At 36.1% G+C, this 14,242-nt stretch overlaps 1 protein-coding gene across 3 annotated transcripts in view; it reads left to right on the top strand.

The window, feature by feature from the left end:
• Nucleotides 1-3,575: 3,575 nt before the first annotated feature.
• LOC131061313 (uncharacterized) overlaps nt 3,576-14,242 on the top strand; it is a 154,268-nt gene continuing 143,601 nt past the window's right edge. Inside the window, exon 1 of one of the 3 annotated variants that reach the window (XR_009359362.1) lies at nt 3,576-3,825. The gene's annotated coding sequence lies outside the window, so the exon portion shown is untranslated. Of the gene's footprint in view, nt 3,830-14,242 lie in introns of all 3 variants that reach the window. The other 2 variants (XM_057994931.2, XM_059213851.1) reach the window with 2 other exon arrangements.

Below are 14,242 nucleotides of genomic sequence, written 5' to 3' on the forward strand. Positions count from 1 at the left end.
TCATGTTAGATTCACCAAAATCTATTGCATACAAATGACATAATTGAAATATGCATCAAATCTAAAATAATTCAAATCAAATGCATGCAAAAGTTAGAATCATCATGTTTAATGCGTTGCTATATTGATAAATTGACAACATAACAATATGATGAAGCTAAATGATCAAATGGGATGAGAGACTTCCAATTTATAGACATTCCAAGAGAAAAATCAAGAGCTAAGATGTATCGATTAATGTATTTGATTGAAGATTGGGATTTGAATTAAAGTTGTAATTAGGTGTCACATGAGGTGTTACAACTAGGTGTGAAGAATGGAGGGCTCACAATTGATGATATCTTTCAAGCAAAGGGGATTAGACAAATGTCAAAAAATGATTAATTGAAAAATGTGGCTAAGAGATTAATGATGGAGAATGGACATAGAAAAAGGTGGATAGATAAGATTTGGTGGGAGTTGTTAAAAAAAGGTATCTTGGGAGACAAGCTTTGGTCCAAAAAAGTCAAGATTTACTTTTCAAAAGGGGCAAGATTTGTCTTGTTGCACATTACCAAGGGGGTGGAGGAATTATAAATTAAGGTTTATTTGAAAAGGGAATCTTGTCACATGTGCACAAGACTAGGGATTAATTAGCTAAAATCAATTAATTAATTATGTACCAATTTTATTTTGGTAATTTAGAGGATAAGATTGACCTAATTAAATGAATTTAATTTATTTAATATAAGGAATAAAGATGAAAGATATATTAACTAAATAAACAATAACTATTTATTTATTGATGGCTAGAATAAAGTAAAATGAATTGTGGTGAGGTATAAGCTAATTTAGATGTGTACACAAATTATTCAAGATCAAACACACACTTCAATCTTTCATCCACTTGGATTGTTACTTCATCTATTTATCCTCCAACTCTAATGATAAACACTAGATATTTTGATCATGTGAACATTTTCATGTGTGTCCATTTTGGTGCATTTAGGGTAGGTCCGCATGCGGTTACTTAGATTATTTTGGCTAGCAACAATTTGTGGAGCTGGTGACCCCATGGATAGCAAAATTGCTCCTTTTTTTAAAGCATTCCTCTTAAATGATAATTTTAAATAAAATCATTAATTATATTTCTTGCAAATAAAATTTATAGGCAAATAAAAAGGAGAGAAAAATTATGGTGAAGCCACATGTTACTTTTCCCAATAAACAACCCTTGCTTATTTCTATCCCCCCCTTTTTTTCAAAACTTATTTTCAGTATTTAAGCAAGGAAAGATTCCAATTTGTCCTTTTTCTCTAATTAAAAATTTACATGGGAACACTCCAACTGCTTAAATTTAAGCTAAAAGTGTTCATAAGTAGCTGCATGGGGATTTGGGTTTAAGAGTCCATAATTAATTTTGAATTTGAAGAAAAAGTGTTGAAAGCCATAACTATAATACTATACTAGATTTAAAGCTATTTTTTAATTTATTGACATTATGCAAATAAAAAATTACAATAAAGGAGGGCATTCGAAAAACTACCCAAAAAGAACTGTCAGCAAAGCACTGAAGGCTGCACAAACTGCATAACAAGCCTTTAAACTAAAACTAAGATTACAACTGGCCAAAGACTTTCAACAAGAGCTGTTCAAAACTGTACAACAAGACACATTACAATCTGAATTTAAAAAATGTTTGCAACTGTCTAGAATATATGGCATTCTCTATATGAAGTTGGAGGGTTTGGAGTTTAATCTTGTCCAAGATAAGACCATTCTTAACATGATCTTTGGAGACCACTTGCAATTGAAAACAAAGTGAGACAAATTGAAACAAAATGTAAGTGTGAAACTTTAGAAAATCTACTTGTTGATGATCTAAATGAATTGAAAACACAACCAAACATTTGCTTTTACTTGAAATATTAAGTAAATCAATATATCTTGAAGTATCTACCACCACATTATCATGAAGTCCATAACCCAAAATGACAACTTTCCAACTTAGAATTATTAACTACATTGTTATAGAAGAAATAGAAACAATAAATTAGAAAATATATTTTAACCATGTGAGAATAAAGAATCATAGTTAAAGTACTTATATAAATATATCATTCCAACATTAGATGCACTAAAAAATATTAAGTCAAAATGTCTAAAACAAAAAAAGTTAAATATTAATAATCGAAGAGGCGAAAACCTGAGCTAATGGTCAATTGCATGAATAATATAAAACACCAAAGAAGCATTCAAACACACAATTTAACTATTATATCTTAGTTCTTCACTTCTTCCTCCAATTGGACTTGATGAAGTAGAGGAGCTCTATGCTTCATTTGATTTGCTCTTTTGAAAGGGATATATGGATTAATTTCCATTACACAACAATATAAGATTAATTCAAATGGTGGATGTAGGTGATATGGATTGCATGAGGCAACATTTGGGCATTATGAGGATATGATGGATGAATTGCAAGACTCAAATGAGTAGCATAATATTGCATGAAAGGTGGATGATTTGTGAGAAGAGGAGACTCAGATTTATAGATTGGAGGGGACAAAATGGAGGGCTAAGATTGATTGGGAATGAAGGGCTAGGATCCAAGAGATTTGTCAAAGAAAGTGGAGGAAGATTGAGAGGACAAAGTGGGAGGTTCAAGAGATTTGCCATAAATACATTTATTGCCTCCACACTTCTCAAGTACATGAGGAAGGGTTCCCCAAGTACATTGGGAAGAGAAAAATGAATATAAAATTCTTTAGGGAAGAACAAAGAAATTAAAAATTCTTTGAGAATAGGAGGCATGGGAATGTGCAAGGATTTGACATTCTTTGGAAGAGACAAAGTTGGTACATTTAAGATTTGGAGGGTTAGATAAGAAAGCCATTTATAGCAAATAGTTGACTCATCCTAATCAAGGTGATTAGGAATGTGCAAGTGATTAAGAAGATAAATTGGGTGGCTTGATGATGGATTAAAATGCAAGTGGGAAAGTTAGGAAGATGTGACATGGTGAGAGAGAATGAGTGGAGAAATATAAAATTGGGGAAAATGATAAGTATAATCAATATAGAGTTCATTACGTTAGATGATAGGAATATGGAAGATGATAAGTAGGAATCACATGATTAGCTTAGTTAATTGATTAAAATGAATTAACCAATAGAAGTTTAAAAGAAATAATGAAAGGATGAAATGATTTTAAAAGAATAGAGAATAATTAATTTTGATAAATTAATTAAAATGTTATAGTAATAAAATTAATCAAATTTGATTTAATTACTTTTAAGAAAAAAAAAGACAAACACAATTAAATTAATTAATTATATAAAAAAATTTAAATTATTAATTTTAGAGTCTACAATAATTTTAATTTCCATTTCCAAATTAATTGAATATAAAGACAAATCCATTCTCCTTGAGATCCTCATCCTCTTTCAAATAGGCTACTTCAAATTTATTCCGCACTTAAAATGTGATGCTGAAGTTTGCGATTCCTCAATTCTAATGGGGAATAATTACACTGACTTAGCGTACACATGCAAATTAAATGCAATTAAGTTTGCGCCAGTTATCTCCCGCTCGCCTTCCCCAACAAAAAAACGGAGAAAATAAAAATAAATGAATAATACGTGTAACTAAACAAGCTGTAACAGAGATTTAATTAATGGGAAATAAAGAAGCGACTGTGATTGAAACGTCTTGCAGCATAACATGCAGGGGAATCTCATTGTAAAATATTGCAAAATTTTTTGTCTTGGAGATATTGGACGCCTAGTTTGGACAGATCGATTCAAAACTGTGAAGTGTAACTTTCTCTGTTGTTTTACAGTTCACGTAGGTAGACTATCCATTTTTTCTTTCAATGTCTTAAAATTGCATCTTTTTTTTAAAACCCTTATTATTTTACAACTAGTTTTTATAATTAGTAGTCATTGGCTCTGAAAGTAATGAAATTACCTTGGTATGGTACAATGCACTTTAGTTTACTTTTTCCGTGCATGTACAGCTCGTTTGCATTTTTTCAGGAAAAAAAAGTGTTGGGAGATAAGGATTACAATTTAGGCTTTCTTTTACAAAGCAAAAAATCATATGTTGGTTGCGTGTTCGATCCTCACGGAGATGAGTTTTCCAGGCGTTACATTAAAAGCAGCTCAAAAAAAATCTATTTGTTTTGACCTACTTTCTTGCCTTTTTTTTCTCACCAAATACAGGGCTCACTAATATTTCAGTTCTTTAGTTTAAAGGATGCTAGCTTAAAATTATCTCCACTTAACGTCATAGCTTCGTGTCATTTTTTTAATGTTATTTATCTTCCTTTGAATAATTGCTTCTGAAAGAAAAATTCAATTGTTTACACCAAGATGAGATCTTTCTGTAAATGGCATTTATCTGAGGATTTGACAACGTGGAATTGAATTGAATTGAATGATTTTAGTAACGTCCATGAGACCCGCGGTCTAAAGGATCAAGAGAGCCAGCAGGCATTAATCCACTTTTGTGTTTCTTCTGTATCTTGATTAAGAAACTTGCAAAATAGTATGAAGTCTGGTTTCCTCAAAAATCTCATTCAAACTGTCCACCTGTAAGATGCTTCCAAACTGATTGCGAATGTCCTCATTGCTGCACAATCAAGAATTAAATATCATTGAAAATATTATCGAATTGTTGCATTGTTGGATCAGAAATAGGATTTGAGGCAGAAATTAATCACAGAAAATTGAAGAAAACATTTAGTTTTTTAAAGACAGATTTAGAATTGTGCTTTCTTTGTTCCAGGTAGTTTTTAGCACGTGGGAGGTGTGGGAAAACTTTTTGCTTAAAATATGGATTGGCTTTATTGCACACAATGTATGAGAATGGAGGATAAAAATATGTTTACTTCTTCTTAATGTTAGGCTTTCTATCATTTGTGTTTCTTTCTGTAATGGCTTAAATGGCATTCTGCTAGTAAATTTTCCAAATGGGTCTCCACAAATCCAATACGAAAAGTCAATATTTCCACCAGTTAAGTCTAGAATTTATTATATCAAGGCTACGGTCATTAGCAATGTCTGTGAAGGAAAAAAACAAAACAAAACATCAGCAATGTGTAAAGGTTAAAAAAAAGAGAAGCATGTTTTTTTGGAGATATGGGTTGGGATGTATGGGAGGACGGGTGTTTGGAGAGCGCAAATATAGCAAAGTAAAGATTAATTATATTGATATTTGATAATCATCACCACAATAAAAATAAGAGCTGTGGGGCATCTGGAGTCTCTGCCAAGGGCTGCAACGGTGGGCATGGAGCAAACGTGCAGAACAGATTCAGTATGCGTTTTCAAATTGTTAGAGTTGTACCCAGTGTTTTTCTCTACTCTGTTGTTCTGTGAATGCAAACACACCTAGAAAAAACAAGATAGTAATCTGTTTTTTTTTGGTCGGTAATAATGATTTTTTATTAAGTATTAAGGAAATAAGAGTTACATTACAAAAATTGGGCCTAATTAGCATCCAAAATAGCCCATAATCTCACAAACTGTCTGCGGCTTACTTATTTTGCATAATTGCTTCACAAAGTTGTGCATAACCGCCATACTACAAGCTACTAAAATCTTCCAGGGGCTAAAGACTTCAAATTTAGACACTTCCCCCAATATTTTTAGACACTAAGAACATGGCCCTGTAACAAAAAAATTCCACAGGTTTTCACAAAACACCCCGTAGCAACTGGAAGGACCCAAAACCGACATCAAAGAGACTGTCGAGTAGACAAAAAAACCATGTTAAACATATCACCATCAGTATAGAATTCAAACCCGAGCCGGTCGGCGTCTTGCATTGCGCCTCCTCCTAGGAATGATGTTCAGGAACCAAAAGCCTCTGACTTCCCCTCATAAATTGATACTCCCTTATTGCCACCACTAAAGAATTCCATCCTATCCGAATGTGATTCAAATAGAGTCTTTGGTTTACCAATCTGGGCCATCGCACAAAGGGGACGAACCCAAGCTCCTCCACTGCAATTTGACTCTTGAAACATTAACCATAATCAAACCCGTATCCCGAGTAGGCCCATTCTAGGATAGGGTCGATTCCAGTAAGTAAATCTTGCTCGAACAGGGAGTTCATGGCCCAGCGAATGTCGTCTTCTGCAACCCCTAATTCAAGACCCCATGCCATAAGCATTGCTGCGATGCCCACATTTAATTTCCATCTATGGGTTGCTTGCTGAAAAAAGAAACCCAACGTCCTCTGCACTGCATTCACCACCTCATCAGATGGGCATTTGAGGAGTTTAAGCCCGCGGTTCTCTACCGGCCCATATAGAGCCTTCTGCTGTTATTGCGTCTTGAAGGTGAACGTGGCCTCCATCAGTCCACCAATCTGCGCCTGCACATATACACAAAGACAAAGCCAAACAGAAAATTGAAGAAAGACATCGATCTTAGCTTCCTTAAAAAGAAAGCTAGCTCGTGTGAACTGTCATTCACATAAACATCGGGACGCTTGATAATAAATGTGCTTTGCCTTGAACATCAAATCACCACCTTCCCACATAGAAAGAATGGAATCATTAACTAAACTTGCTTGGAAATAATCCACTAGCCTCGGCTTACTTCACCGCCGCCACTATCATCATTAAAGCATACAACCTACGAAGAAAATGATATCACTTCCCCTGCCAAAGTTCATAAAACAAATTAAGAAAGGAATCTTCTATTGGAGAAGATTCTCACGTGTCCCCAATACCCCTTAACAGTTGTCTGCTTTCTAATTCTTATGAATAAAATATGATCTCAGGGCTTACGAACATAAACATTGGGTCATCAATTTTTAAAGTGATTCATCCAAAATTAGATCACCATCAAATACTTCAAATCTTGAATCCTCCACTTGGTTAAAAGACAAGGCCCATTTAGATAATTTGTCCGCCACCTTATTACCCTCCCTCCTAACATGGCTGACCACAACATCTCCAGAAGAATTCAAATCCTCTAAGACCAGAGATAAAAAGCTTTGTAAATGCCGGGCCTTGATTTCTCCATTTTTTATAGCCTGGATTATGATCAGTGAATCCCCTTCCAGATGTAATTTTCTAACACCCAATTCTCGAGCACACCGGATTGCAAACAAAGCTGCATATGCTTTAGCTTCATTATTAGTTCCCTTCCTAATACGCTGGGCCCCAAATTTCACCAAGTTGCCACAATGATCCCTTATCACCACACCTACAACAAACAAACCCATTCTGTATTGCGTAGCACCATCAAAATTTGCTTTGATCCATCCCCTCTGGGGTGGAATCCACTCTATGGGTGAATCTCTTTTGTTACTCAGCTTCTTATTATTCCAGGCCCCATGTCTTATTTTGATATTTGGCCATAATTTTTGAATTCTCTTGTCCTCTAGAGTGAAAGGGACACTCATGGAATCCAACCGGGAAGCTGCTGCCCCTAGAGTTTCTTCGATTGCCTGATCAATTCTACTTAAAAGCCTTCTTACATCCTCAGTCTTATCTTGAAAAATCCTTTGGTTTCTTTCCTTCCATATTTCCCATATCACTAGAGATGGGCAAATATTCCATATGCTTGAAAAAGTAGACCGCTTACTCTGCCTTGGCTAGCTTTCAAATACATCTTTGAGAGAATTCTGTAAAGGGCCATGCCAATGTAGTTTTCCCTTTACACTTAGCCAACAGTTCTGAGATACCTTGCATTGTAGTAAAAGGTGGTCAAGATCCTCTTTAGCTTCCCCACACATTATGCACTTTGTGGGCCTTGCTAGCCCCAAACGCTTCCTTCTTTCTCGTGTAAGAATTCTCCCTTTGATAGCCAACCATGTAAAAGCTCCTGCTTTGGGTAGACACTGTTTGTGCCAAATTAAATCGTTCACTTTCGAACGATCTTCCACTATGCCTTCCAAAATCTGATAACCTAATTTTATTGAGTATTTACCATCCTTGGATTCACACCAGACCACTCTATCTTGTTCTTTCGTGATATAAATCTTCCTTTGAACTAAAATCTGTTTTAAAAGCAATTGTTGATGCTTTGAAAGCCTCGTGTTTGATAGGTCTTTCCAGCACCAATCCTCCCCCAAAGGGCCTTGTTTAACCTCCAAATAATCTTTGACCCTGTCACCCCAAATACTGCATAGCTGTGTTTTTATATTTGAAAAGTCAGCCATATCTTTTATTACATGATAAGCTGCCCATGAGTCATCCCAGAATTTAGCTGAACTTCCATTTCCAATATGCCATGTTAGATGATCTTTAAGGACTTTTCTACTACTTACTATGAAATTCCATGTTGTCGATCCTTTGGGTGGATTGCTGATTATGAAAATTCTGTGGTTCTCCTTTGAGTCCAAGTATTTAGCCCTCATAACCTTAAACCCATAGCTGGTTTGGATTAGCATAAATGCTCCAGGTAAGTTTTGCTCCAAGAGTCTCATTCATAGTTTGCCAATTCCTGAGGCCTACACCCCCATTCAACTTCGATCTACAAACTTTATCCCAAGCCAATAAAGAGATTTTATCTTGCTCATTAGCTCCATTCTAGAAAAATTTCCTCATTTTCTGTTTAATTACATTTATGATTTTACTTGAAATTTTGAGACACATCATTGAAAATATGGGAATGGCCGAGACAACCGTTTTAAGCATTAAAATTCTACCAACCAATGTCAACCATTTACTTTTCCACCCCTCAAGTCTGCTGAAACAGCTCTCCACCAAATTTTTCCATTAAGCTGATTTATTTGCTCCCCCAAAGAGAGGGATGCCTAGGAACTTGCTTGGTAGGTTTCCCAATTTCATGCCAAGTATCTCACTAATCTCCCTTTGTTTGAAAGGTTCTGTGTTAAAGAAGAAAATCACCAATTTGATCCAGTTCACTCTTTGACCTAACACTTGTTCATATTTATCAATGATCCGTTTTATGACTCTAGCTTCCCTTGCCGAAGCCTCTCTGGCCAAGAATGTGTGATCTGCAAATTGAAGGTGAGTAAGTGGTTCCACCCTATCTGCAATCAGCACCCCCTTCCAACGGCTTGCTCTACACTCCTTAGAGATCAATCTCCCCAAAACCGCCACCATTATTATAAATAGAAAAGGGGATAAGGGATCCCCCTGTCTTAAACCTTTGTTTGAAGGAAAGAAACCCTGAGGGCTCCCATTGATGAGAACAAAGAAGCGTGGGGTATTGATACAACTGTCTATCCAAGCTATCCAAATCGGATCAAAACCAAATTTAGCTAGGACTTTTAAAAGAAAAACCCTATTTACCTCATCATAATCTTTTTTGATGTCCACTTTTATCATCATTTTCTCCCTTTTTGAAAGTTGAATGGAATGAATTGCCTCATGTGCTAAGATGATTCCTTTGTAGATGGATCTTCTAGGTGCAAACCCGTTCTATTCCGGGGAAATGACCTCCAAAATTCGTTTCAATCTATTTGCTATCACCTTGAAATCACTTTGTAGACCATATTACATAGTGATATAGGTCTGAAATCATTGAAAGTAGAGATATTCTCCTTTTTCGGTATTAGGGCTATGAATGTGTTATTGAAATCCTTAAGGACAAAGCCACCTTTTCTTGATTCCTCCACAACTTCCCACAAATCATTAGCCAAAATGTCCCAGAATATTTGAAAAAAGAGGGCAGGGAAACCATCCGGTCTTGGAGCTTTATCAGAGCCCATACCAAAAACCGCAGATTTCACCTCCTCCATTGACACAACACTCAATAACATCCTATTATGCTGTTCCTTCACACAGGTGGGGATGATGTCCATGATGGACTGTAGATCTTGGTTTAATAACACTTCTCCATTGAAAGACTTCGAAAAGTGACTAATGGCCTCCCTATTAATGGATTCTTGATCTGTTAGCAGATCTCCCTCCACATTCTTAATTGAAAAGATCGTATTATAGGTTCTCCTCACCTTAACTGACGTGTGGAAAAATTTGGTGTTTTTGTCACCTTCCTTCAACCAAGTTTCACGAGATTTCCATCTCCAAAATGATTCCTCTCTAGCTAAAATTTCAGAGTACACCTTGTTAAGCTCCTCTTTCAAAAAAGAGACTTCGTCCATGCCTTGTAGAATAACTTGTTCATGGAGCTGTTTTAACTCTTCTTCTAATTTCAATTTCTCATTGAAAATGTTTTTGAAAGATTCTCTATTCCATTTCTTTAGTTGTTCTTTAACAAATTGATGTTTTTTAAAGAAAGTGAAAGCTTTGTTTCCTGTCTTTTTGGGCACATGCTTCCACCAAGCCTCCAATAGAGATCTAAGGTTGCTGTCCCTAAGCCACATTGCTTCAAATTTGAAAAGGACATCTATCTGAGGCTTTTTCATCTTGTACATGGATACATATGGGATAATGATCTGATCCCGTGAAAGGAAGAATATCTGCAATGCATGTCCAAGGGGTAGATGACCAATCGCCAACTATGAAAAACCTATCTAGTCTTTCCGCTATGTTTAAAAAACCGCTTCTTCTATTGGTCCATGTGTATTCCCCAGTCTTAAAAGGAATCTCAATTAAGCCCGATTTTGTGATAAAAGAATTGAAGTCTTTATTACTCTGTCTATTCCAGCCAATGCCACCCATCTTATCTAAAGGTCTGACCAATGTATTAAAGTCACCACCTATAATAAAAGGGTTATCAGTATCCTGTTTAAGACACTCAGATAAATCAATCCATAGCTGTTTTTTCAAATTAGTGCAATTTGGACCATAAACATTGATCATATACACATGCATATGCAGTTGTTTAGAGTAAATTCTCACCCATTGCCACTAATTTCCCTGTCTCATGATTGTGACTTCCACCAAGGAGTCATTCCATAGAACAGCTAAACCACCCGAAACTCCCTGAGCTTCCACTAAAACACATTTCCATTTTTTGAATCTACTGTAGAAGGTATAAAATCCTCTAACTTAATTTTAGTTTCCTGCAAACAAACAAGATTCGGGCGAAACTGATCAAGGCATCTCTTGATTAGTATAACCTTGTCAGGGGCATTGCAGCTCTTGACATTCCACGAAAGGAACCTCATTGCTTCCAAGAAGAGACCACGTCCCTTCCCGATCTAAGTTTGAGCTTATTCCTGCCAGCAACACTTCCTGCAATTTCTAGTCTAACTCTGTTGGATTTAGGTCCTTTTTTCTTCTTTTCCCCGGATTTCACTTTAGCGTTTTGAGCCGATGTCATTTCCAAAGATCTCTTTTCCAGATCCCCTCCAAGGGCAAGTAAACCTAGTTCATCCTCTCCCTCCGGGGTATTAGATAAATCTCCCTTTGAATTTGATGAAATCAAATCCCCTCCACTATCTTTAACTCCTTCAAAAGATGCCTCTAAATTTTGAATGGGAGAAATTTGAATGTCTTTGAAAACCATTTCTTCCAGTGCTTGACCATTAGGAAGTGTTTGTATGGATGCCCTGCTGTCTTGAATTTGTGACCGCAATTGATCATCTCTTATAAATCCCCTATCCATGTCCTCTGCCTGAGTCTCTGGGACTATTGTCTCTTCCTCGTCACCTTTATAGTTAGCCTGGATCTCGTTTGATATATACTCATCAACATGTTTTAGGTGATCAACATCCCGAGTATCAACTTCAGTAGCCCAGGTGTTCTTATCTATAAGCTTCTCCCAATTCTGCTTTTGAGGTTCATTTTCTTGATGATTGGTGTCCCCAACCAAGGATTCTATCCTGCGAACAACTGAAAAGGACTCCAAATCCCTTGTAGAGGACTTTAAATCAAACATTTCATCTATAACCCCTTTCATTAACACTGCTGTATGGATTATGCAGTGCTCTAATGCACTTCCCTGTTTGTGGTTATGAAGCACACCCCAGTCCAAAGCTTCCCACTGATCTTCCCAACCATTAGATTTCGACAGCCTTATAATTTACTCAGCCAAAAAATTATGTTCTTTGAGCTTCCCTTTATCTCCTATTTTGCAATTCCCTTTTGGGTGAGCAAAGGATTTGCAGTCTGGGCATGACTCCATCAAGTCTTCTAGCACCACCTTCTGAATCCAAATACCCGATCCTGTTTTAATTTCTAGGGTGTTCGGTATATTATGAACCGGATTCCATTCTATGCAAATCTGCAAAATCATGCTGAAATTTGAAGAATCAATAAATTCTTGTGCTTTTTTGAAAACCCCTAGATTTTCACCTATTCTCGTTAGGGTTTCTAAATCCTTGTATTCTTGAGGCAGCCCTGGAAGTTTAAGCCATTTTGGAACCCTACTGATGATCTCTGTCTTAGGGTTAAAATTTGGTTTCCACTTGATGATATTAAAACCTTTCCCATCCATAAAGAAGGGGCCGTTGTCCAAAATCTAGTTCCTGTCCTGAGCAGAGGGACATATAACTAAAAAGAAGCCATTTTCTAACGTTTTAAGCTCCACTCCCTCACCCTAGATGGAAACACACCATGCTCTAATCTTAGAGAAAGATGGCCATGTGCCCCCCCATTTCAAAAAAAGAGCACGTTCATTGAGAAATTGAATATTTTCACTCCATTCCTCATTAGAAATCTCTATGTTTAAAAATCTACTATAAATTGAGTTCGGGCATACCTCTAGGACCTTTGCAGCTTCCGCCAGGGGTTTTTGCCTCCAAAACTTCTTCTGCACTGTTTTAAAATCAATCTGCTGCCTATTGTTTAAAGCTGCATAGCCATCAAATCTTGCTTTTCTCCATTCCTTGTTATTTTTCGTGGTTGCTCCCGCTGATAACCTTCTTTGTTGAGAGGTCTTCGGACCCTTCTATGGCCAAGATTGTCTTCTAAACCTTGATCGGTCATCTCTGAAGTTACCACGGTTCCAATATCTGTTCAACGGCCATTTCCGATCTAACCCGCCTCTGTAACGAAAGCCTTCAATGCCTTTTGAAACCCTGCCAAGAGCTTCCATCCGCCATTGCTAACAAGATAGTAATCTGTTAAAGACAAGCAAATATTAATTATTGTAATTACCTTACCATGATAGAGAAGTTGTGTATATATGTGTACATATTTATTTAAAAATGACCTAAAATTGCCCAAATCTTCTGTCAAACATATAGCATGGGATGATGTTTATGCACTACAAGCTCTCTGAAATGAATCTGAACCTTACGTATTTAGAAAATTGAGCCACTTTAGCGAATGCCATAGGATACTACATGGAGCTTCAAATCTCATCCACACAATATAAGCTATAGAGAAAATCAATCACAATTTGAAATCATTCAAATGATAATTTCTGCATAAATTCTTATTCATTGAATCTAGGGCATGAATTCTTGGGAAGGCTGTGGTGATCGGAAGTGGCACTTGCAACCACTACATCTTACAAAAGTCCATTTTCAATTATACTTTGATCACTGTCCATATCCTAATTGAAAGTTTCCAAGGCCTTTTTAGCAAACCGATGTTGAGTATATACTGCAATCACGACATTCCATGAACACCTTCTTTGAGGCTGGTTGTCAAACTGTTGACATACCTTGTCTATGCTTCTACATTTTGCATACATGTCTACCAGCGCACTTGCAACTACATATGACAAGAATCCCCCTTTTATTATGCTTTGAGCCAACTTAACGTTTATTTATATGAAATTAGTTAAGTTTGTCAAGTCCATTCACATGCATAAGAAAAGCAAACCTATACAACATATAGTTAAGTAGACTTGCAAACATAGAAGACAAAAAGGCATATTATTATCTGCAAACCTTAAAGCACATCAAATCTATGTTATGGAAGTTTGCACAGTGCATTATGAAACAATAAAGTATATATTGCATAAAATTTTATAATAAATGGAGCTCAGGGAATATAAGAAATGCATTGGCTGACACTTGGAAAACAATATATCTGTTCAAGTTAAGTTTCCTTTAGAAGATGAAGATGCAAACCATATTATAAAAGGCCTTAAACTAGTATATAATCAGAAGAGACAAAAAGGCATCTTATGGTCTACCTGTACAAACCCGAATTTTGAACAAGCAGGGCAAATCAATGAAGCTGGCAAAATAACTAACAATTATCTTTTACAGACATCAATAAATTAATAAAAGTCACTCGAGCATCAAAGCATAAGAGTTCACAGCAAGGTATATATTTGAAAAATTATGACTTTTTATAAAGCAAAGAAAACTGTTCTTAATAAACCCTTGCTAGGGTTAAAATATTATAACTGTGAGAATTCAATAAATTAAAACTTGTTATATCTTCTATTGATTTATCAGATTAAGGTGTTCAAGC

The sequence above is a fragment of the Cryptomeria japonica genome, chromosome 11 (assembly GCF_030272615.1).
Source record: "Cryptomeria japonica chromosome 11, Sugi_1.0, whole genome shotgun sequence".
In the NCBI taxonomy this organism is placed as follows: Eukaryota; Viridiplantae; Streptophyta; class Pinopsida; order Cupressales; family Cupressaceae; genus Cryptomeria; species Cryptomeria japonica.